This window comes from Harpia harpyja, chromosome 1 (genome assembly GCF_026419915.1).
Source record: "Harpia harpyja isolate bHarHar1 chromosome 1, bHarHar1 primary haplotype, whole genome shotgun sequence".
Taxonomy (NCBI): domain Eukaryota; kingdom Metazoa; phylum Chordata; class Aves; order Accipitriformes; family Accipitridae; genus Harpia; species Harpia harpyja.
In genome coordinates, this window is record NC_068940.1 from 35,336,995 (window position 1) to 35,362,428 (window position 25,434).

The 25,434-nt window shown below is 44.1% G+C and overlaps 1 long non-coding RNA gene across 3 annotated transcripts in view; it reads left to right on the top strand.

Moving 5' to 3' along the window:
• The first annotated feature begins 281 nt into the window (after positions 1–281).
• LOC128141699 (uncharacterized) overlaps positions 282–25,434 on the top strand; it is a 50,829-nt gene continuing 25,676 nt past the window's right edge. For 2 of the 3 annotated variants that reach the window (XR_008235146.1, XR_008235145.1), the window contains exons 1-2: positions 282–393; positions 1,604–1,786. This is a non-coding gene — a long non-coding RNA (uncharacterized LOC128141699). Of the gene's footprint in view, positions 394–1,603; positions 1,787–13,974; positions 14,481–25,434 lie in introns of those variants that run through there. The other variant, XR_008235149.1, reaches the window with a different exon arrangement.

Below are 25,434 nucleotides of genomic sequence, written 5' to 3' on the forward strand. Positions count from 1 at the left end.
CGAGACTCTTTATTTCATTTAGGGGGGGATAAGAGAAAGGCATGAGAATCTTAGAGGATTCTGTGACTGAATCAAGGCTAAAGTTCAAACAAACTACTTAGTGCACTGGAGTGGCCAGGCAGCTTCAGGGACTGCAGCAGCAGCTGCATTCCTGCAAGTCCTGCAGCGTGCGACCTTGGCGGGCAAAAGGCGATGTGCTCCTGAGCTGACTGACATTATGGTGGTTTATTCTCCAGAGCAAGCCCAGACTGGAGAGTTTCATTTAAGACATCATCAGCCATCTCCTCATGAAGTAATCAGCTAAAGAAATAAGACTGGACAGATGAAAACCTGGGAAGGTAATAGAAGCTAGGGGAATGGAAGTTGGTGCCTGAAACAATTAAGAGTTCAGAGGTGAGTCAGAGAAAAAACAACCGCTTTTTATTAAAAAATCATTTCAATTTCATGGGCAGGCTGGAGAAGTAATTCCAGCACAGTCTGACTTCAGAGAAATGCCTCCCAGATAGCAGGATACAGAATAGCTAAACAGTACCAAGAAGACACAAAGACAGAAGTATTATCATTAGAGCAAACTTCTACCAGCTAGACATGCCCTGGCTGAAGAACACTAGAAAATTGACGTAAAATGTCCTTGGTGCAGGGAAATTTACAGGCTCTTCTGCAAAAACTCCTCTCACCAAACTCCAAAATCATATCAGGTCTATTATCTCCGGAACCAATGATGCACCAGTTTGAAGCATTACATCACCGGCACCAGGCTTCATTGGCTGGTCCTACCCTGAGGACAAGACATTCCTTCTTGCACCTTTTCAAAGCTGCTGCTTCTCAGGAATTAACTCTTTGAAGGATGTCACCTAGGGACAAGTCTAAATTTTTGACTGATACAAATATACATGTATTTAATATGAGAGGTTTGGTTAGCCACAGCTTGAAACCCCAAAGGAACAGCCATGCCTCTTCAGTTCAGATTATTTCTCAACCTTCACTGCAGAAAAATGAACTATATCTTTTCTGTCCTTCAGGAAAAAAAAAATCAAGTTGTCAGTGATACTATAAAAAGCAGAATACGCTGAATCAAGAATACTATGCAACCTCGGTAAATAGGGAATTTCTAAGGGAAAGAGAAGGGCTGCTGCTGCTGCAGTATAACAAAAAATTCCTCTAACTGGTTAATTAGATTAATCGGTGGCACTGCAAAAAAGATGCTGCAGATGCAGGTTAGCTCTGCCTTGCTTGAATTTGTATTGCTCTATTTCAGTTTGCATCCAAAAATAGCTGATAGATCTAGACAGTGTTGCAGGAAGATGAGTGGGGTACATCTGTGTGTGTATATATTTTGTGTGTGTGTGTTCTTTCCCTTTTCCAAATTTCCAGTTTGCCTAGTAAGTGTGAGAAATCAGTTTCATAAGATTACTGCCCAAAATCAGCTGATGAAACCCATTGCATTCTAAGTAATTTGGTTATATAACTTTTCAAAAAAAAAAAAAAAAAACACCCCACAAAAAAAAAAAAAACCACACAGAAAGATGCAAGGAAGTTTCTGGAAGATCATTTCTTGCCTAACTTTTCTTTTTTTTTCTTTCCTTTTTTTTTTTTCCTGAAGAAATGTTGTTCCAGGGAGTGTCTGACTAGTTCTGCAGCTTGGCAAAAAAGCCAGACGTTACCTCATAGCTGTGGCCAGACAGCCCATTTCTATGCCAGGCAACCACTGCAGAAGCACACAGCACAGGGCCCTGCTTGATTAGCACTTCTGCTGTTTCAAGAGTCCTGGAGTGTTTTGTTCAAGGTGGGCTGCTGAGTGGGGACTCGGTGTGCTTTTGTGCAAATGAGCTTGCAGGCAGGGGGAGGCATGTGGGGTGCGGGCGAAATTGGGGGAAGGGGGAAGGGAGGCAAAGGGACACAATAGGGGAAGTCTGCATTAATATTCCGTATTCATGTTATCTTTGGGAAACAGGATCTGTTTGATCTGACCTGGTAAAAAAAAATAATAAAACCAACCCACGAAGTACCACATCCTAAAGGTCAGAGTAAGAGAAAGAGATGGGGAAACAAAGAGCTGTAATGACAGAGCAGGTCAAACTGAATTAAATGTTTAATTGTCTCCCTTGTGCCTCATCAAATAGCTGTCTTTAAAGCAAAAGGGATCTTTTCTTCCAGCAAAAAAATTACCAATTCATCAGTGAGTTGGAAGGTGACGAGTGTTTGTAAACATTACAGTCAATATAATTTTCTCATCCTCTCCCTCATTGTTGATTTACCTTGTTTAACTGTGTCATTTACCGAGTAAAGCTGTGTCTATATGCTGTATACCATAAATGCTGGGGTCCCTGCACAAAATTAGAGCTGCCCAGCATTACTCTGATGTGCTTTTTAGCAAACTGTACCATTTGCACAAGAGATGGGCAAATAGGAGGGCACAGAGTGGGCAGAGATGCTCAGCCCTGCACTACCGCACCTCCTCCTGGCAGTGTCCTAGGGTGACTTCTTGCAGCAACTGAGATGTGGTTCAGCACTCTGCAATGGAGACAGTCTGTGCAATGAGCTGGGAAAGCACGTGGTGTGTCCGCCTAATAGCCCAAGTTCACGTACTCATGTTGCACGTAGCTGTGGGAATGCTATAGGGCACTGGAGCTTCATGATCTGTCCTGATGTATTGCCTCTGTTCTTCTAAATGGTGGTAGAAATTTCTGTTTGGAAGAGAAGAAACACATTTTAATAATTTTATTTTATTGGGTGACAAGATAACTACTAATACACTCACCCCTCTATCTGAGAGTACTGCATGATTGTCAGCAAATTTGATATCAGAAAATGTATGGGTTTGGATTATCTTTAGTAGCCAATTTTCCAGATGAGAAAAGTTATAGATAAAGAGGTAAAATTAATTGGGTTTGGTCATCCATAAAATCAGTGGGCAGCATCAAACCCTTAACAGCTCTTGACTCCGAGTCTTATATTTGATCCCTAATGCAAGATGTGCGCCCATGGGAGGCATGAATCAGTCCTTATTCAGGACAACTTCTCCTGAAACTTCTTCCAAGCCTTTTTTTTTTATTTTGGGGGGCTTACAAAGAAAAGCAGATCCCCAGATTTTTAGGAACATCAACTGCAAGTTGGAAGAGGAGTGAGAGGGACTAAAATGTTATGCTAATGGATTTAGGGTAAAGGTGGGATCCATCTGACCCAGTTAAGACCAAGTCCAACTGCTGCATTATAAGGCCCAACAAAATGTGTCAACACCAGGGATGGGGAAACCTCAAGGGGAGATTTTCCAAGATTTTTAAGAAGAGATGTGCCCTGGATCTTCCCAGCTTCACATGTGGGCTAAGAGGCTTGTAATTCCAGTCCTCTCTCCAGTTACAGCACTGGAGTACAGTTGCTCCAGCCAAGTCCTTCTGCTCAGGATGCCACAGAGATCTCCTGGAGGGCTGTGCTCTAGAGGTGTCACCTAGGTTGTGTGCTTGCTAGAAACATCACAAGCTCATTGGGGGCAGAAGAGAAGGAGATGAAGATTCCACCACTACCTGCAGTTCTATCATCACACAGCCAGATGCACAGCTACTGGGCTTTGGGTCTGTGCTGCGGTCGTAGGCAGCCTGACAGGTTCAGGTGTGACCCAGTTTGCAAAACCAGCACCGATTATAGCTGGGAAACTGGAAGAGCCCATGAGACAGAGGAGAACGGTGGACACCCTCTGCATTTGGTCTTCTCAGGGATTTCCCAGAGCTGTATGTTACTGGCGCTCAGACCACGGCCTGGCTCAAAACCATTTGGCTGCTTGGCTGGATGTATGTAGCATGGTAGTGGTGTTTGTGGGTGTGAGTGTCTGTATCAGTAGTAACCATAGTATTAACAGAGCTTTCCTATGGTGCAGAATCCAGCTGATTCCCTGGATTCTAGGGAGCCCCATGGGGCTATGTGGAGAATCCAGTCACAGGGCTGCAAAAGAGGAAAAGAAGGAAATTGCTTTTCTCTTCCTTTTTGGCAAATAAGAAGTTGGAGCAGTGAGCAGGGTGGATTGCTGGGTGCTGTGAACTGTGCTGGCTATATCCCTCTGCATCCCTCCCAAGCTCTTCTCCAGATCACTTACACAAATACATTTAACTCCAATTTTACAGTCACCATAGGACCAAATAATTTTGGGGCCAAATTTCCTTTTTTGCATAGTTAAGTTTAGTGTAGAGTAACTTTCCTCAAACTTTGGCCTGGTGCTTGAAAACACACTAGTAACCCTTGGCACATGGGAGCAAATCCTAACCTACTCCTAACTCCTCTGACTTTTTCCCCAGTGTGAGGGGATTTGCTGTTTCTTACAGTTTCTCATATCAATGGTGAACAAAAAACATGGGTGTCCCAGCTTCCAAGGATGTTCTGAGCATCATTTGGGAAGCTCTGGACTTTGAGTTGTTCATGAACTCCTCATTTGGCTACTTTAGAAAATCTTGCTCAGGACAGCCTATGTGGAGCTCCTGGCAGGCTAAACACAGGAGAGCATTTCGCAGCTCACGCTGAGTCTGTGCTGCAGCATCCTTGCACAGATTTAGTATAGGAGATGAGGAGGCATTTGGTCACACCTCTCCATGGGGCACACGCGAGTGATCTGCAAGGTGGTTGGGGTATGGCAGGGGAGAGCCCACAGCTTTGCTCAAAGCTGTGTCAGCCCCCATAGGACTACAAGTACCTGAAACAGCTGCAGAGACCTGGCTGGGCAGAAGAACCTCGTGAGCTACTAGTCACTCTCCCACTGCAGCAGAAACATGTGCTAAGAAAATGCATTTGGAGGAATTTAGGGCATTGGAGGTCAAGGTACGCAGTGAGAACCTCAAGGACGGTCTCAACCGCAAGCACAAGGTTCATCTTACCAGCCTACAGCACAACACGGAAGGATGGTTCGTACAATGGGAGTGGGAAAAACTAGTTAAATATATTTATGGGATACAGTGGAAGAAGCGCATTAAAAAGTAGAATTCCTTGACTCTAACCAGATCCTCCCTTCCAGACAAATTGGAAGCAGTTGGTGAAATGGAGACATGCAGGGTGATGGACAGAAATAAGAACCAGCCCTGCTTACCCTGATCAGGAACGGCAAAGCCATGAATCCCAGATGTGGTCAGGAAGAGGTTATATTTGTACAGGGAACAGGAGGAGGAGGACGCTCATTGTTGTGTCTTGGTGTGGATGCTAGGAGTTTAGCTGTACGCATAGGCACTGCCCATTGGGAAATAGGTATAGATGGAGCTGCAGTTTCCTTAGAAGATAACAGAGGTATTAACATTAAATAGTAGAGATTGTTTAGATTGTTTGGGGAGGAGGAGAAGGGAATGAGAGAAGAGAGCGCTATTTGAGAAGGAAAGGATTTATTAGCCTTTGAAAGTGGGGATCTGAGAGGGCTGGAATGGGGCTGCTATGTCATTATGGGTTGCAGTTGGAGATGTTTCAGAGAGTAAACTAGTAATAGAAATATTTTATAGGCCACCTGACCAGAAAGAACAACTGGACTGTGAAATGACTGTGCAAATAAAACAGGCGTGTAAAAAGGAGAGAGTGGTAGGAATTGAAGATTTTAACTACCCAGGCATAGACTGGAATACATTAAGGGAAGGGAAATAAGGCTGGAGGTATGTTTGCAGATCAGACACAGGCCTGCTTTCTAATTCAGTCTGAGCATCAACTGCACAGCTTGGGTATTACAAAGGGACTGCATGAGGACATCACAATAGGGGAGAGCCCTGGGGAGGCAGCTTTGACAGGCTCCGGGGGAAAAAAGATTTTTAAAGATGGATTGTGAAGCAAAGGATAAAGAAACATAACAAAACAAAACAAAGAAATAGTGGGTTTGGTCTGAGTGGCCTTAGAGCTTGAATTTCAAATATTCGGGTTTTACTGGGCTCGCAGTTCCACAGAATCAATCAGTGGTGTGTCTCCAAGTGTCAAATCACGACCCACTAATGAATTAAATCCTGCAATAACCCAGGTGAAGGTCTGTCTGCCATTAGTTAGGCCTGGGGAAATCGGGCCTATAATGAAATCCTGGCCCCACTGACACCAGTGGTAAAAGTCGGACTTGATTTAACGAGGCCAAGACTTCATACCTGATGCTCATAATCCCGTTGGGCTGGAGGATGATTAGGGGAAGTGGGAGTACAAAGCTGGTGTGAGGAACCATGGAGACTCCCCAGTGAGAAGAAGGTCTAGGGTTTCATTGCCTGCCATACACGCCTCTTAAAGAGTCATCATGGAGTGAAAGACCCACCATTAAAGGTAATGATTTCAGACCACTAAGAGCAAAGCTTGAGACTGTTAGTGTCTGCATCTCTGAGAGCACAACCAAGAGGACTTGGCAAAGGTTCATTCACTAAAAATGGCTTGGGTGGCCCTGTTCCACATCCTCCATGCATTTCTGGAGATGTAGCCATCTCTGCAAAAATGAACACTTGAGTCTGGAGTCAGCTGCTGCCTACAGACTGCATTGGTGAAGGGTCTTGCTCCTTGCTAGGAAACTCTGAAGTAACTTTGTAGGGACAGGGATACCTCCAAAGCTTCAGTACTGCAGCCCATGTGACCTGCTTGTGTTTATAACTTAGAACTATTGAACCACCCTGAAAGCATTTGGGTTTTTTTTCATAATTTTGTGGACTCCTGCCTTGCTAATTCTTTTTGCTGGCTGACTCAAAGGTACTGTTACCAGCTACATATGAACATAACTGATTTTTTAATTTACTTTTTTTTTTTAAATCAGGGAAAAATGGATCTTTTCTAGGCAGGGTATTGTGTATGTACATGTATAAAATGGTCAAGGAATAGCTAATTTTTGAGCATTGTAGCTGTTGTGAATCATACACTGTTTTCTTATAGCCCATATGCTTGACTTCACCTCATATTTCCTATCTGATGAAAAAAATAAAGATAAATAGCATGGTAGGTAGATTTGAGAGGTTTTAGGAACTTGCAGATGGGTCTGAAATAGCTGTAGGTATGACACATAGTAAGATATGAATTTTACTACAATTGTAGAGCTACTGCCAAAAAATAGCCTTCTCATTTTATTCCTTTGTATATTTTAAAGAAATAAATATATATATGTGTGTGTGTTTAGGGGAAGCAGAAGGAAGAGGTTGTAAAGAGTGAAAAGAAACCTCAAACCCTGGATACCAACAGGTGCCAATGAATCACAGATCTCTTAGTCACCATTACTGGCTGCATGAATCAATAGATGACTGACTATTAAATAAAGATTCAGTCTTTGTATAAAATATTAACTGATAACCAGTCTGTATTCAGTGAATACCTCATGAAAGACTCAGACTGAGACCTCCAAAGAGAGACAGCTCTGTGCACAATCATTTAGCAGGAGAAGCATTTTAAGAGTCTTTATTAAAAAAAAAACCAACCAAAAAAAAAACCCCAAACAACAACCCCAAAAAACAATACAAAACAAAAAAACGAACAAAAAGCCCCCTGCTATTATTACAGACATAATTTAAGTTTTTAATTGAATGAGAATGAACACTCCAGTAAAATTATTTGGAGCACAAAGGCTACCAGAGAGAAGAAAGGTAATTATATTTGTGTTGCAAATGTTTGCTTAGCAAGATGAAGCATGCTGTGACAGGGGCCCAAACTTCCAGGGAAGCTGCGGGTCGTGAGTGATTCAGGTTGTAGCACCAGAGGGTGAAAGCAGCCCCTGTGCTGCGTGCCGGGCAGCTCGGTGCAGGGGTGCAGCCAGAAACCCCATCCTGTGCGGGCAGGCACTGCCTGAGCCCCCAGGCCTCAGTGCCGCTCTGAACAACAGCAATCGTCAATCCAAAAGCAGCAATTTGCAAACTATGTGGGTTCATATTTGTGCCCAGCAATGGATGCTGCTAGTGTCCAGAGCCAAGGATACATCCATTGTGACTACTCCTTGCAAAAATGTTGAATTGCATAGGAACACACCTTCCTTCCCTTCCTGTCTCTCCCAGACTTTTCAGTTTGGCAGACAAAAGTCCCATGTGTGTCCCCCAAATACCACTGAAAATAGTGACTATTCAAACAGATTTTCTTTCAGTTGGTAGTATTTTTTGGAGGTGAGGAGATGTGCGTTTGTTCATTAAAACTAAGATTTTCTTCAAGAACAAACACGATCTGTGACAATTGTCTCTGAGTTGCTAATCCATTTTTCTACCTCCCGCTCCTTTAACATTTAGTGGAGAGTTTTCATCCATTCTCAATAAAGACTACTCATTAAATGAATCTTCTAGCAGAACTGGCAGAGTGTAATAAAGAGATTTTTAATCCCTTTTTACTCCGAACAACATATGGGCAACAGATATTTTCAGTTTGATTCACCTGGAGTTGTTGGGGGGGCTCTTAAGAATCTGGTTGCGTTTCTCAAACCTACTCGGAGGATTTTAAGCAGCAGCCGATCTCCCAGTTCCTAAAATGTAATTTGTGACAATGCTTTCGAGATGCTTAAACTTCCTAAAAGGCTCCTGACTGCCAACTCGTAGTCAGAGAGAAAGGCAGCCCTTATCTGGCTGGCATGGGGGGACGGTGCCGTTGCATGTGGCACGACGCAGAGGCAAGCGCTATGCCGGCTGGTGCTTGCTGAGACCTAAATCCAATTTGGCCTCTGCTGTCTGCAAAGCTGCGCCTGCTCCTCCTGCAGCAGGAGCCGCTGGGATGCTGCAGTCTGTGAGAGGGCTGGGATTTGTTCTGCAAGAGCCAAGCGTTGATCTGTACTGCTGATGCTTAGGATAATTAAACAATAGAAGCAAAATGATTAATAAGGTTCTTTTCTAAGTCGTGGAGAAGGCTGAAGGCCTGGAGAGGGGCCACTGAATTTGACTAAATAAACTTAGCAGAATAGGAAGATTTTCAGCAATTATTGGCTCATTTTTTCCTCGGGCTTTCTAACCCGTCGCTTTAACTTACTGGCTTAAGACACTCCTTACACCCACATCACATTTTGCCTTGGGCCATTTTGCTGCTTTTGACAGCTGTCTAGGGCAAAAGGAAATCACCCGACCACAAACGTTTGCTCATAACTTCATAACAAGGGGATCTGAAGAAGTCAAAACCTTGGAGGTTCAGACCCTGCTTTAAAAAGCAAGATAGCCTGAAAACCAGGCATTGCCCTCTGCCACCCTGGCTATATATCCAGTTGGGCTGCTGTGTACGCAAATTAATAGCAATTAGCAGCAGTTTGAAAACGGTTACCTGAATTGCTGAAGTATTGGTGATCATTAGAAGCCAAATCATAGCCACTCGGTGCTGCTGTTATGTACGTGGATGGCAATGCAGATCAATGGGGAAGCGCTGGGATGTGGCTGGCATGGCGGGACCTCTGCAGGGGCTGGGTCCCAGCTGCTGATGGATGGCAGTGTCTGGGGATAGGTCAAGAGTGGCAGGGCGTGTGGGCAGAGCGGTTTGCCCTCTGGCAGTGCCAGGTGGGCAGGACAGTCTTGATAGGGTGATTAGTGATCAAGCTAAATCATGTTCAGCACTGACCTGGCTGCTGACCATCCTGGTGTAGGGAAAAGAGAAAGATGCCTTTGAGCCCGCCCAGCCCTTGTGAACTGTACCAGAAGATGCAGAGCCATGGTCATACGCCTCACCATGGAAGCAGGTCTTCCTTGCGTAGGCTGCTTGGTTGTCTTCATTGTGCATATATATGGGCTGGCTTCATCGATGGCTGTGAATGTGCCTCCTGCGCCGTGCAGCATGTTTGTGTTAGCCCTGCCCGCAGCACAGCTAGTCACACCAGTGGCAGCTACTCTCATGGCATATTTTTGATGCCTAGTGGAGATTTACGTTGTTGAAGGTTTCAGTACAGTATCACCTCTATACTGTAGATGTTTAATGTTTGCTGTGCTGTACATCCGAAACACGCTGAGTAAAGGGTGTCTGTGAGGGAGTGACATTAAAGGGACTGGGAACAAACACATGTCCTGACACTGTGCTTGTGGACATTACAGTTCAGTGATGTTCAACTTGTGCTCCATTGTCTGCTGATGGTCCCTACAACAGGTGGATCAAGGAATGAATAGAAAATAATAAAAACCTGCTCTGTCTTCCCACACAGACAAGCTAGCAAACAAACTTCGGGAAAAGAAATGCAAATTAATGAGCAGTCAGTGTTTAGGGTCTTTTGTTTTCTCTGCAAATGGGTGCGAGGGAGTCTTGGGACTGCTTGGGGAAGGTCGGGGGTCCTTTAAATGTCAAAAGCTTGAGGGATCCAGCTGGATCTCACTCAGATGTCCCGGTCTGAAGACAAGGCAGACAATGAGCTGCCTTTTAATTTCTTCATGTGTTATTTAGACCTCTTCTTCCTTTGAATCTGTTTAGAAAAATGTACACTCAGTCATTCTTCCACACCTCTCTCTGCTTCCGCAGAGAGGAGAAATGGGGAGGTTGTTTTGGTTTTACTGCAAGTGTGACTCTGCCTGTCTGAACTAGTAAGAGATTAAGCAACTTGCTCAAGGTCACAAATAATTCACTGACTTTCCCTGATGATTTTCAATACAACATGTGCTCCAGCACAAGTCCTCTTTGGAGAGTTTGTATTTCAGTTTTACTGTGGCTGCCTGTATATGATGACTTTCCCTTTTTTGGACAATTACCAGTGCTCCGCCTGAAAGCCCAGTTTGAAGGAAAGTTGGTATATTGTTCTGGGAATAAATCTGTCTGCAAAGTTGATAATGGTTGAGCACCTGGGCCTTTCTGTCTTCACTCTTCTTTTTCCAAACTTGGGTTGGAAAATTTTGAAGGGATGTTCTTGGGGCTCTGAAATGTACTGCCCAGTTCTGATTTCAGTCTGCAACTATGACGTGGCTGTAAGCTCAGCTGCACGCATCCTGACCCCCTTGCTAGCTGTGTGGTGAAACTCTCAAATCTTGGTGGAAGAACTGTTGGAGGTTCATGGTGTTGCATCCAACAGGGACAGAACAAAACTGCAAAGCAGTAGCTACTGGCTATTAAAAAGCATAATTAAAAATTTAATTACTTCTGAAAAGAGTAGTGTCACTGGCTAGACATGCAAATCCCACTGCAAGCCAAGTAAGAAATTCAGGTTTCCAGGAGGACCCTTGTTGGGTGCCCTTAGGAGAGTGGAGTGAGAGGATGGGATCCTGGTAAGACGGGTATTGGGTGCCATACCTGTCCTGGTTAGATCACTCTCCCCAAACTGCCTTCCTTCCCTAGCAGTCTGTCTGTCCGTCTGTCTGCCTTCCATTGCTGTACTTATCTGATGGTCGAAGTCACTTACTCTTATTTACATTGCCCACAGGGCATGTTGGATTGGAGCACATTTCCTCTCTTGTTACAGTTGATGAATGCAGCCCTATTAAAATATCATCTCATCCTCACACTAGATTGCAGTCTAAGATAATATGTGTTTTTTCTATATCGTTTATACAAGAAAGATTATGTTAAATGCCAGACCCAGTAAATATTTCAAGATCCGCTGCATTGCTGAGAACAGTTTCTCCCCGGGCATATGTTTCAGAGCCAAAGAAAACACTTTAAAAATTTCCTTCCTGTTTAATTTTTTTTAAAGGGCATTTTCCCTATATCTCTTACTGAAATGACAAGTTGTCATGTTCCATGAGCTTATTACAGTTGCAGATGTAGCTCAGCAGGGAATCTGCCCAAGTTTACATTTAAAATCATAAGACTCTGATTCTGATCTTTTTTTTATTGGTTTAAATCTTTCTATGGTGTAGGACTTCCAGCTTTACCTCATTGTAATCAAGATCAGAATTGCTCCTAATTATAACACTTAACTCCTGTGTAGTACTTTACACTTTCCAGGCTCTATATTCATCAATTAATTAATCCCCAAAGCAGTATTACATTCCCACTAGGAAAATGGGAAACCAAAGCACGTGGGTGAGAAGAACTTGCCAAAAGGCAGAGGGGACGGAGCTGGTGCTGACACCATCAACACAGTAGCCTGGGTCCTTCCCTGATTCTCCCCAGCTGCCCTCTCCTGACCGTGCTCTGATCACACAAAACACCGGAGGGTCCTGGAAAGATCCCACAGTGGGATCTGGGTTCCTCTGGATTTGGGGGACTAGGTGATGGTTTAGAAAAACAAAAAAGCTTGGAAAATCATCTGTCTCTACAAGAGCTTGTAAGGTGTCTTGCTGAGGCCTGCCAGTCCATGTGCATTGCTGAGCTTTTATCAGGAGGGGACCAGAGGGATGGCCAGGCACTAGAAATAAAACCTCAGACCACTGAAACCTTCCCTGAGAGAGAGAGAGAGAGAGAGATCTGGAAAAGCACATTTAGGAGTAGCCGTATGTCTGAAAAGCTTACAGATCTGTACACCTAATGCAAGCAAAGGTGATGGCCTTTAACCTCAGTGGAACCAGATTTGTCCTATGTTTCAAGCATTTGCTCCATGCTCCAAAGACCTCACTGTCCTGGGCTGATGTTGAGCAAGGTTAATGACAGTGGTGAGCGAAACAGCTCAGGGAAGAAGAGAATGGCCCCAGTTTTAGTCCCAATATCTTTTTGCAGTTCATTCTCTTTTAAGTCCTTAGTGGACGGATAGTCCTTCCTAGCGTGCCTGGGCAGGGAAATTTGCTTGCATAGTTGTGTCACAGTAACTGCTCTCTGCAAGCTGCACCAGGATAAATCCCTGCATGGGTTCTGCAATAAAAGCCATGGCTGCACAGAGACGTGCTTCCAGAATAAGAGAAATTTTATTCCAGAATAATATCCAGGCAGGATATTTTACTGGCCTAGCTATAGGGATTAATTATTCTAGTACAGCTTTTCTGGGAAGGTATTTCCCTGTAGACAGGCCCATGGACGGTAAAGGGGAAATGTGAGCTTGTTGAGGGATTAGGCAGAAGGGTGGGATGTTTAAAGGTTCAGTTAAGCTTCAAATAGATGAATTGAAACCTTTGGAGGTTTCCCCATTGCTTCTCATGGAGATCAGATCACTTTTATCAAAGAGAGAACAAAAAGGACTGAGATGCAAATTTTTTCTTACTAAGTTGGTTAGTTGGAGAGGGAAAAAGAGAGAAGTGACTTCAAGAGGAAAAGCAGGTTACATGGACTTTAGATTATGTGATTTTGGAAGGTGTGAGTCATTAGGAAAGAAGAGGGGGGAAAAATCATTTTCTCTGGTCGCTATGCAGTAATGCAGAACAGTTGTTCCTGTGTTTATTTCTGTGTTTTCCAGCACAGAAATTGTTGGCATGCACCATTGTGAGATAGGGATAGTGCAAACTCAAAGAGAAAAGCAAATATTCACCAATACAATAGCAGCTGATGCCAACTGTAACACCTGATGCAAATATGTTAAACAGAGAAGGGGGGATCATTAAATGAAACAAGTATTCTTTTAACTTTCATTTCCTGAAGAGTTTTTGATTTGTTTGCGTTTTTTTAAGAATAACTGGAACAACTGGACTGGAAGTGCACACCAAGTAAGGGCAGAGAGAAGAAATCTTTGATTTCTCCTTTTGTATTACAGAGTCTGAAAACAGAGAAAAGTACTTCATTAAAAATAGGGGCAGCAGGAAATTGAATGGTTTATTCTTCTTACAGTGTATTAGTATTTTGAATCAATATTTCATTAATATAATTCACTCTTACACTCCTTTCTACTTTTTCTGAAGAAAAATTGAAAATCAAATACAAGCAAAACCAACTGTTGTTTGTGTTCCTCCTGAAGGTCCTCTCTCCTGTGCGTGTTTGTCCCTTTCCCCCATTTTATTTTCTTTTTAAACCCTGAGGTTGATGAAAGTCAGATTATTATCAAATTGTTTATATTGCTGCCTACACTAAAACCAGCCCTTTTCAAGGAAATTGACTTAAAAGCAGCCAAGTCTGCTGACATGGTATCATCTGTTGAAAATGCCTCTGGTCACGGCTCTTTTCTCAGATTGGTTACAGGTACATGAATCATTACAGCATTTTTCTGTTGCTTTCTCTGACCTTGCTTTTTAGTTTGTTTGTTTGTCTTTTGGGTTTCTTGAGCAGATTCATAGAGCAGAGTCACACAGGAGATGTCGCAGCATTAACCTGGGCTGCCAAGGAGCTCTTCGTTCCACACCTTGTACACAGAGCGTTCAGTGCCACGGCTGCTCCAGGCCCCGTTAAGAGTTCATATTCCTGTGATTGTTGTTAATGCTTGTAGAGCAGCTCTGTGGCCTCTGGCCTGCGTGCCGTGTGAGGCTGCAAGCTCGCCGAAGCTGGAGCAACCTCAGCACCGGTCTCTGCTGTACGGTAGCTAGTGCTTTAGCCTAAGCATCCTGACTAACAGTGCCAGGGCAAATCCTTGCTCAGGTTATTGCGTCCTTGGTCTTTGTCTGTTTACTTCTGCATATGAGGGCACTCTGCGCAAAGGCAATCTAAAGCTCACCAGACTGAGACATGGTTTGCTCAAGGACCCAAATGCAGCAGTTCTCCTCCCACCTGGCCCACCTCTCCCTCGTGGCTTGGCTCCCCATGGTTCCCTCCCTGGGGAAAGCAGCTGCTTTTGTGCAGACGTGGGGCTTGTCCTGACCCTGGGTAAGGAGAGAGCCGAGAGCACAACTGAGAGCTCAACTGAGAGCTCTCAAAGGCTTCTGGGTTCACCTGTGCAGGTACAAAGTACACAGCAGGAGAACATCTGCCTACAGGGAGTACTGTGGAGGACTTGTAATGCTTGAATCATTTTTGTCTGCTCCTCTGGTGCAAAATGGACAGATTCCAACCCAGCACATAGCAAAGTCAGATGCTGGATTCTCTTCTGGCTGGATACATTACCACTGACTACAGCTCCTTCCCATCCTGGAGGAATCCTTTGCTCTGCGGACGGTAGGGCAGCAGCACAGCGCCCAGGCAAACTGTGTGCTGTGAAGGACCTCTGTGTGCAGTTGTGCGCCTTGGCAGTGCCCCACATTTGGAGGCTTCAGACCCAGGGTGTTTGTCTGTCCTTAGTCTCATGAGAGGGACGGGAGCGGAGCTCAGATCCAAATACGGATGCTAGTCTCCTGTATAAAGAAAAAACTGGGGTTTGGGGAAATTTCTCTTTTTGCATCTCTAGTTCCAGCCTTGAACTGTCCCTCCCCATGCCACAGAGTTACCATCTCCCCTAGCATGGATGTATTTGTTTTTCACTGGTCCTTCGATAATTGCATTTCTTCTCTCCCAAAGTTTAACTCTTCTACAACAGAGGCTCAAACGTGTTTTCTCTATGTTCATGGCTAGCCTAGCAGAGCCATTCAGACAAGCTAAGAAAAGCCAGCCAAGCAGGTCAGAGAAAAGAAAGCCTTCATGTGCTTTGTGGATTCCTCTCATGGTTGGTGAAACTGGCAGGGCAGGAAAAAAAAATGTGTTTGTCTGTGTGTGTGTATGTGGAAATCTTTGTAGCTCCAGTCTAGACCTTCCCTGCTGTTCAGGGAATGAGGGAAACTGCAGCTGAAGCAGCAAGGCTGGGTGAAATCATAATAGTTCCATTGACATCAGCCTGCGCTCGGCAGACGTGCAGACCCAACACCCCGTCAGGGAAAATGTCCCACACTCGCACTGACACTGTTGTGACTGAGGGACGCTGGCTAGCACCAGTTGTGCTGCTTTCTCATGCAACAGCTGAAATACCAACCAGGACACTTCCTCTGAGCCTTAAGTAGATCCAGGAGAGCTGTCAATCAGATGTTGTGTAAGTAAACAGCACTTTAGCACCCCATTTATACAGGAACATGTATGAGGTATGATGAGAGTAGCTTTTCCTTCCGTAGTGCCATCAATGCTCTCCACTTCTGATGTGAGAAAATCACATACGCTACCCTGGAGACTGAAACACGTTGAGGTTGGCCAAAGACGGTGCGTTGAGCCATATGTTGACCCAAATCATCAGGAGATTCTGTGGGTTTCGTGTCCCAGCTTTGTTGTGTTCAGGCCCTCCCTTGTGTTTGTCAGGCTTCCAGGGACTGATGTCTGCCGTTCCCACCCTGTCTGCCACCCAGTCCCAGGGAGCTTTTTTTCTGGAACAGGAGCCTTTGATTTTTCATTTTGAAATAACTTTGGGGGTTGAAATTTCTTTCCTGGGTGTTTTTTAAGATTTCAGATGAAAAGAATAAAAAGGCTGTATCCAAAACAAAACCTTTTACGTTGGGGGCAAATGAAATGTTTCCCCTTTTTTCTCCCCCCGCCCCCCTTCCTTTTTCCTAATTTGATAACGGTTTAAAACACAAACTGGAGTCAACCAGAAATGACGTTACAGTACTATTATCCTCTTTTTCCTCCCTTTCCTTGGCACTGATGTGTTGCACTGCATGCATCCTGACTTCCCCAGAAGACACTTCCTGGGAGCCTCTTTTTCCTTAGAACTCCAACTCCAGCTCCCCAGGTTGTTCCTGTATGTACCAGATTAATGACATCAGCTCCACCAGTCTGTATTTGCGGCTGCAAAAATAGCAAGGTGGTGACTCAAAATGAAAAGTGCTTTCCAAGTGGTTATGTTGTATTTAGTATATTAACCACCACCCCTCAGAGGAGGCGGATGAATGTGGAGGAGGAAGAGGTTGTTTTGGAGATTTTGTGTGAAACTTCTTTTGACTGACAGCATTCTGTGACAGTTCTCAAAAGCAGTGCTTTTTACTGGCTCCTGAATTCGCTTATCTTTTGGCAAATCTCCTCCCCAGCCTGCTGCCTCTCCTCCTTGGGATACTGAGACATTGTAAAGAAACAACAAAAGAAACACCTGGCATGCTACCCCCGTGGCACAGGGACACAGGATGAATGCAGCTCAAGAGTCAGTTCTCAGCAGATGGGCTTGTAGCGGAGCGACGGCTCCTGCAGCCTTCAGTGTCATTTTGGCCCTGGTGACCTGAATTTGGATCATGTGTCCCTGATTATTTTCTGAGCTGCTGCTGACTTTTAAGACCTACTGCATGGCTAACTGATGGAAAATAAAACCTTTATAAGCGCTACTGGCAGCAAGGGTGGGGGAGGATCTTATTATGAAAGCCATATATGGCACGCTGGCCTATGCTATAACTGTGTATTTCAATTGTGCTCTGCAAACTTTGCCCCTGCAGACTGATGGAAAATGGCTAGATGGAGCACGGATTCATTTTCTAAAGGAAATGAGGATATAAATTCATTTAAGAAATGACATGCCAATTTTTCTTGCTCTGTTTTCCTCTCATAATAAACGGTACAGCTGCCAGGAATTTTTGTGAAAATAACACTTGCTTTCTTTTTCCCTTTTTTTTTTTTTTTTTTAAATCCTGCTTAAATGTTGTAAAAGACCCAGAGCCAGATATATCCTATTCAAGATCTCAGCAGAGGTAAACCGCATTAAACAAATTAAGAACTGTCCCTGTCCCCATTGACTGCTGACAATGATAGCAACAGAGGCTGCAACATTATTTCCTCAAAACTTGGAGAAAATATATAACCCATTTACTTAATGGACTGAGCTATAATGTCATCAGTTAAGTGAATTCCGTGAATAAAGAACAAGATGAAGTAATTGCTTCCAAAACATTTCTGGAATGAAGTAAAGCTTCACAGTGACTGGTCTCCTGGGGTCCCATTGATAAACTCTTTTGAGCAAAGTTTTTTCTTCTGTGATGCAGAGATCCTTTTCCAGGTGTTATTAAGGACTTAATTCACTAGCCAGTGTTAAAGGGGGCAGCTTGATCTAACCCCACTGTGCCTAGGTTTGTGGATTGCCATCTTAGTTTGGTTTGAAACATAGCAGCTGGAATAAGAGCCCCCTCTAACCACACTGATTAAAATTGTTACAGAGGCATAGTGCCAAGTGCTGTTAAGCTTGTAAGGGGGTATAATAAAGTCTTAATGCCTCCAAAATACACTGGTCTAATGATCTAAGCACAACTCCAGAAGTCGGGCCACTTGACCTGTGTCCCATGAGCACTATGCAGAGCTGGGAGGTCGTTACTGGTATGTGTAACCCGTGCTGGGTGGTGCAGGCGGAGATGCATGTACCTTCATGAGGTTGGTACTTGCGGCAGTGTAGACCAGCACTGGAAGAGCCAGGAACCACCACCACCGCAGAAAAGTGGCTGTTGTGCCACTAGGATCCAAGCCCATGCCTCTTTGTGGATACAGGGGGCTGCTGGCTTCAGCCTGTAACCCAGGGCTGTGCTGTGCACTATGGCCGCGGCTTTGAACACCAGCCCCATGCCTCCTACTCTTCACCTTGCCTCTAGTTCTCCCTGTGGCTGAATTCCGGGGGAAGAAAATCTGAAGTGTGCAAACTGGCATGCATATGCTGTATTTCAGCTATGTTTCTGGAGGTGCTGAGCACCTGTAGGTCCTATGTACAGCAGTTATAAACACAGCCAAGAAATGACACGGAAAGCTGGGGTGTGTGTCCCAGCTGAGACAGTTTCAAAACAAATGAAGAAACTCTACTGGTCTAATGTTGCAATCGTCACTCCTTGACTGCTGTGGGAGACCAGCAGAAGCAAGGTCTGCAGCATTTGCAGCTTATCTTTCACTTGACTTTGGCTTTTTTCTTAAGAGGCAAATAAAACGGGAGAGAAAAGGCTAGTATGCCATCCCACAGCAAAAGCAGAGAATGAAAGGCTTACCTTGCCAAGTAGCTTGGCGATCTGTCTGTAGAGACCCTCTCTTTGCTCCAGGATTTTAGGGGTGTTGAGCCTCTGAGATCTAGGTCTAGGGCTTTTTTTGATAATGAAACAACTGTTGGAAATGCCATTTTTGTAGTCCACAGGATAGAAGAGTTGTTTTCCTGAATCTTTGCAGCTTTTACTGGTAACCTGTGACAAAATCAGAAGACTAGGTTGGAAGGGACATCTGGGGGTGATCTAATCCGACTGTCTGCTCAGGGAAGGGCTATTTTCAAAATCAGATCAGGTCATATAAAATAATCAGTTTAGCCCTTCATTATAATTTTTAGAGATTTCTGCCTCTGTAGCCACACAAAGGGCTAATCTGGCATTTGGCACAATGGATTAGGCAGAAATTTCCAGCTCCAGAGCAAAAGGAAGACAGAGGCAAGAAACTCTTGAGGTAGGTCAGCTGTGGGCAGGATAGCTCATTTCTTTGTCTGTGGCAGATCCATTTGGCAAGGTTCCCACTCCTGATTCCCATCTTCCCTCTTGTCCCCACTGCCTGGCTGACGAGGGTCGTGGGACCCTCATGGCTGTGCAGAGTGCGAAACGAAGTGTTTGTGTGGCTGTGCTGCCGGGGTCAAAAACCTTGGGGAGCGGGAGCAGGAATAGGAGTGATAATTGTTCACCAACTGTGCTTACAAAGCAAAATTAGCAGCCTTCCCTTGTTCCTAACTCTCCTTCCTTATCCTTTGCACAATGCGCCTATCTGCCCTTCTCATGTGATTTTTGTATTTCTCTCAGCAATATTATTTGCACAATGTTTTTTTTCCCCACATGCTTATTTTTGTGGCTGCTTCACATTGGCTGAAATATTTAGTTCTTTCCATCTGACTTAGAGGTTTCTGATCTTACAATTACTCTGGAAAAATTTAAGTGCTTAATGAACATGCAGCTACTGGAAGGGAAGAGAAAAAGGAAATATACAATCACATTCTTTTTGTTTGACAGAGAGGAGAGCCCTGTGGCGCAAAAACGGGTTTCATCAAGAGATCTGGATTCCCTTCCCATCCCACCGCCTTGTGTGATTTCCAGCCACTGCCTGATGTCTCTAAGCCTCCTTGCCTACCTCCTGCTATTGTGTCTTGCTTTTCTTTCCCATTCACTTATTTTCCTCTCTGTTGAGGTGGTGAGCAGCTTAGGGCAGGCACCATCCAACCTAAAAAGTATCTGTGTCAGCTAGCAAAGCACCTGCCCTGTGATCCCTTTGCACTCAGTGGGGAAGAGAGACACCTCAGAATGATTCAGATCTTGAGTGGGATAAATCACAGCTCTTAAAAAGCCTTTTTCGCTCCATTAGCTGCAGTGGGAACCTAAAGCTACTGTGTTGCTAACCTGGACAAAGAACAGCTAGTGAGAACCTATGCAGGCTGGAGCATATGCAGTGTTTATCACAAGCAGCTCAGCTGAAAACTTTAACACCTAACTGTAACAAATTATAATGCTAGGAAAAGCTACTTTTCCTGGGTTTCTTTCACACAAAGAATCTCATTGCTGAATATGACTATCAAAGCAAGCAGAACAGAAACGACTTGAGCTCTTTTTTGTAATAACAGTGAAGGACTGTAAGCAAAATCAAGCACTGTTCTTCTGGGAATAAATAAAAGAGCAGGGATCTGTGTTAGAGCAACCCTTATGGAAACTTAGAGGAAATGTAAGGCCTGATACCGTGTTTGCAAGGTGAAGAAGAATAATGAAGATGCAGTGATTGGAGGGGGGGGCTTGACCTGGCAGATCATTCTTTAGTGGAAGCAAATATTCTGTGTAGCTCTGCAAGATGAGCAGACTGCCTCATTATAGCCAACCTAGGTGGAAGAATTACTGTGAAGGGAAAGGGAACTGCATGGTGTTTAGCTACCTGCTTCTAAACAAAAAAACTTGTGGGATTAAGATAGCGAAATGTTGAACCAACAAGGAACCCTCACTTAAAAAAAAAAAAAAAAAAAAGAACACCTACCCCCAAACCTCTCAATAGGCCAAATGGCCTTTTGAAATGTGGTATTTTATCTGAGAACTGCAATAACAATGGAACATTGAAGTCAGTAAGGGGTTTCTGAAGGCAGTTGCAACTGCTGGGTGTGAGGATGGAAGAACAGGTCTCTGTTAGCTGATCTGGTGGAGTCACCTCTCCTTGTCCACCCTCGTCATTTTCCATACACCCCTGCTGCCCTCTTCCCCCCTTATCTTTGCTCCTATTACATCTCCTTCCAGTTGGATTGGTTTTGATAGATACACTTGCTCCTCAAAAAAGCACATACTCATGAAGATAATCTGTCATTTGCCACTATGACTTTGTGTGGTTTGTTTCCTTCCTACTGTGTGTTGGGGTCATCTTTAGCTTTAGCTCTGGAATATGGGAGGTCTTTTTCTTTTCTTCCTACCCTGTGCTTGTGCAGTGCCTAGCACCACAGAGCTCTATTCTGCTGCCATAAACTCTACAATGAACCACTCCTGCATGTGCTGAGTTGGAGGACTCATCACCCAGCAAGTGGGTGACGGTCTCTACAGTAGCTAACAGAGCCACTGGTTAGGTAAAATAGCAACAAATTTCTAATAATTAATTTACTAAAGCCTCTTCTCATGGACAGATTTCCTGCTACAAAATTATGACTCAGGCACCACCATTTTCAGTGGTCCATTCTTCAAAGGATGAATGTTTTTCACTCCACAAGGTATTGAATCCATTCCCTAGGATGTGTTAGGTATTTGTGCAAGCACCATGTCGAGGTGGTGTTGTTATGGTAACTCTTCTGTATTAGTCTTGATTCCGCATATAGCGCAATTATGAATGCTGTTGTTTTAAAATAATCCGAGCTGTCTCCAGTCCAGGGAGCCAGCATTGCTCAGTAAGACCTGCACATCCACACTGAGGCAGAGCTGCTTTACCATATGTTGTTAAAATAAAAAGTTGATGAGGGAAGATAACACATCAGAAATATTTCTGTGGAAAATCAATGGAGAAGTCCACATTTCCCGTGAACTTTTCTACACAGCTATGAGACAAACACCTACTTTTTTTTTCCCCTTTAAATTGATTCAGCCTTGGTTCTCAGGTAATCACATGAGTCCAAATAAGCAAGACTGCACTGTACTAATTGAAATGATTATATGAGGTGTGATACTTACACAGAGGTGCTTTAGAAAAGCCCACTTTTGCCCAAGTCTGTCAAGGTCCAGAAATTGTACACCCATGCCAGACCTTCCTCAGCATATCCCCCAAAAGCTAGAGGAGGGAGCTGGAAAGCAGAGGGGCATGTGCAAACCGATGGTGTCCCTGTGTGGTAACTTCCAGGGTTCTCAGACGAGGAGGCAGGGCCAGCGGGAGGCCCAGGGCAGGGTAAAACCCGCTGACCCTCACCACTACGCGGGGACGTGCTTCTTGCCTTCTCTAGCAATAACTGTCTGCCCCGAGGCAAGTGATGAAGATCTCGGCAAGCTCACCTCGGGAATAGCTCCCTCAGACTTGGTCAGGAAACTGTTAACCTTTATCTCTGTAGTAGAGATGGTCCAAGCCAGCATCCTGACCTGCAGAGCCCAGCGTGCTCAAGCTGCAAGCAGTTTCTTCAGATCAAAGTCTGAATTTCACAGCTCCGAACTTCCTCCTAACTTGCAGCCTCCAGCCCAAAGCCTCTTGGTCCTGGCCAGCGGCTACCTCTGCCACCTTGGCCATATACAGACCCCTCCTGCGAGGTTTGTGCCGACACTGACGTAGTGGCCTACGGTGCAAGGACCTCCTCTTGCCCCCTCCCTTTCCAGGTTTAAGCCACTTTTCACTTCTCTGGATGTGAAGTAGCTCAGATCTCAGTGCAATATTAAGGACACACAAAACCACTGAGGACTGTGGCTCCAGCATCCACAATTTGCCTCAAGGCTCCAAAACATTCCCTGGATGTTGCCCAGGGGACTATAAATCCACTTCTATCTCTCCAGACTTTGAAGGACAGACATTTTCTCTTAAATAGACCTCTGTTTTCATTCCCTTATTTATCTGGAGCTGACACTTTAACACAGTAGAAGCAGCCAGGCACTAATAACAAAGAGAACCTCAAGTCCTTGACTTCTTCTGAGACTTGCAGCCTGTTTAAGACGAAAAAAAAAAATAATCTAGCAAACAGAGAAAGCGCTTTTACAGATTTGTTTCTTTGGCTTTTCTAAAACATCAGATAGGCAGAGCAAAGATTAGTGGTTTCTTCTACTTCATGAGATACTAAAAGAAAAAAAAAAGAATAAAAATATTCACAGAATAAAAAAAGAAAGAAAAGATTCAGTACACAAGGTGTTCCTTCGGTTTCTTGGGAAAATGTGTAGTGAGGCTTGAGATTGTTTGTCTGCATTGCAAACCTTCACACTGAGCTTTTGAAAAATGTTTCATTTAACTAGATACTTGACCATTTGTGTGGATAATATGTCTCCAAAATGAAGGGAGGAAAGGAGGAGGCAAGGAAGAAGAAAGGAACTGTCTTTGCTCCTATTATCTTCAAAGACTGCAATGTTTCTGCAGGGTTTCTAGATAAACTGTGAAGGAGAGCTCTCCCATCCTTTCCCCCTGCTCGGGGAGACGTTGTCCTCCACCCGGTCTGGTGGAGGGCTGATTTCACTTTCTAACCATTTGCTGCAGCATGTTTTACCAGGCCTCAGCTGCAAATAAACCAGATTACCCAGCTGGGCTGGCCTCAGCAGAGAGTATTACCACTTCCAAAGACTGAAATCAAGGCATTTCGCTTCATGTTCAAGTACTGAATAAGGCAGAAACCAGTAATAGGGGAGAACGGTAAGATGGCCAGACATCCAAAAGCGCTCCGAGCTGCATGGGATAAATGGTATCTCTTACTAAGGGAATTTCCTGTTCTTGCGCAACTTTGCGTGGAAGTGCCCTGTTTGCTTTTGCTGCTAACAACGCGATGACCGCTGTAGGTGTGAGCACTGTTAAGTCCTGAGAGGGTGCAGAGAGCAATTGCACTGCGCTCAGGTTGGGCAGTCAGAAATGAGGAAAGCAGTGACCAGAGAGGAAGGCAGCTGCAAGGACATAATTTGGCCCAAAAGCAGTTTGAAAAAGTCTGGAAAGCAGTTTGGGTGTTGGTTTGGCAGACAGTGCACTAGTCATCCTAGCAGGCCTTGCCATACCCTTCCTACATCAGTGAGGGCTTCACAGTCTCTGTAAAACCCAGCCATTTATTGAATCACTCAGATAAGAACTTAGGGGAGTTTCAGGCAGGCAGGTTTGAAACTCTTGGCCCTGGCCTTGAAGAGAAAAATGAAGCTGGTCCTGAACACGGTGGTTCTCACGTGGGTTTTTCTGTCGCCACCATGTGAGGCTAGCGCGTGCATGCAACAGGCACGGAGCCACAGCCACCAAACACATCCAGACTGCCAGCTGGACTTCAACCAGACATGCAAAGGTGAAATCTTATCTCCATGCCTGAGAGAAAACAGGAGGAGATGCAGATGGTCCCAATAAACCATTGCAGGAAACAAAGTACACTTGATAAGGAGCAAGGGAAAAGGAGGACGAGAATTCCTAATGTCAGTGATTCTGTTAAAGACTTTGACCATGCCTTATGGGAAACTGCAAAGTTAAAATATAAATAAACTGACTTTAAAACCTCAATATTGCAACAGTAGCGGCTGAGTTGAATTTAAATTACCTTCTGTAGTTCTTGGAATGTCTAATGCTCTAAGAAAGTGTGATGTTTTTCTTACCTCTTACGTAACTTTATTTTTTGTCAAATTTCTGAAGCAGTGTATCGATTTTATTTTTTTAAGGCAGAGATTATCAAGCCTGTTATCAGCTGCTTACAAATAAGATGCAAGGGCTAGGCATAAGGAAGGGAACTAACAATTCAAAGAGTAGGGGATTCTTCTCAAAGTCTTGTCCAAGAATGCTAACTCTTTTCTCAAAAGTCCCTGAGTATCGAAGATAGGGATGGAAGCATCATATTAGTGAGTGTCATTTTATTTTATTTATCTGCTGAGTGCAGTGCAGAGAGGGAATCATTTCCCAGCTCTAAATTACTGTAGGTCTTGTCCACAAATAGGACCTAAGTGCTGCAGACTGCATTGTGCATTTGCTTTTTGCATTCTAAAAGACCCGTTGGCTTGAGAAAAAGGCAGTTGTGTATCTGCTCATAAACAGTGAAAACCAGACAGCCGCACACGTAAGATCTAATTTGACGGCTTAGTTTTGTCTTCACCATCTGAATAGGAATGAGCATTACATCAGCAAGAGCACAGTCTAGCCTCCTCAATAGCTCAGCATTTTGGGGTAAGTCTGTGCAGACCTGCAATATTCTGTCTTACGGATTAGAATTAATTTAATAATACTATTATGCCTCTACTGAACACAAAATGATTCTATAAACCCTGGTGGGTTTTTTTTCCCCCCTTCTAAAACAGTATATGAGAGAAGTAAATCTATGGGACACTCTTAGACTGACTGCTGATTCATTTCTGATTCATAAAAATAAACAGATAGCAAGACATATGTCTGAACCAAACAGCATTTACTCTGTGGGAACATGTAAATGTAATAACACTCTTTAACAGGGTTAAACAATATTAGCCCTCTGATTTGTCATTATTAGTGTCACTAATTCTAGTTTCATGAACATCACTGAAAATATATGGCACGCAAAAAACAACTACCATAATGTGAGCACATCCATCTGTCTTTCCAGAAGAAAAACAGGCTTGGCAGGGACTGCAGTTCTGCAAGGATTTGAAACAACAACTTTTTATTCATTAAAATGTGGTTATGGTCTGAAAATGGACTTGGGGGAGAGGAGGAGGGAGGGAAAAAATGATCTCTCATTACAGACAGCATTTAGCCCTTCCAGTTCGTCTTCCATTGGCA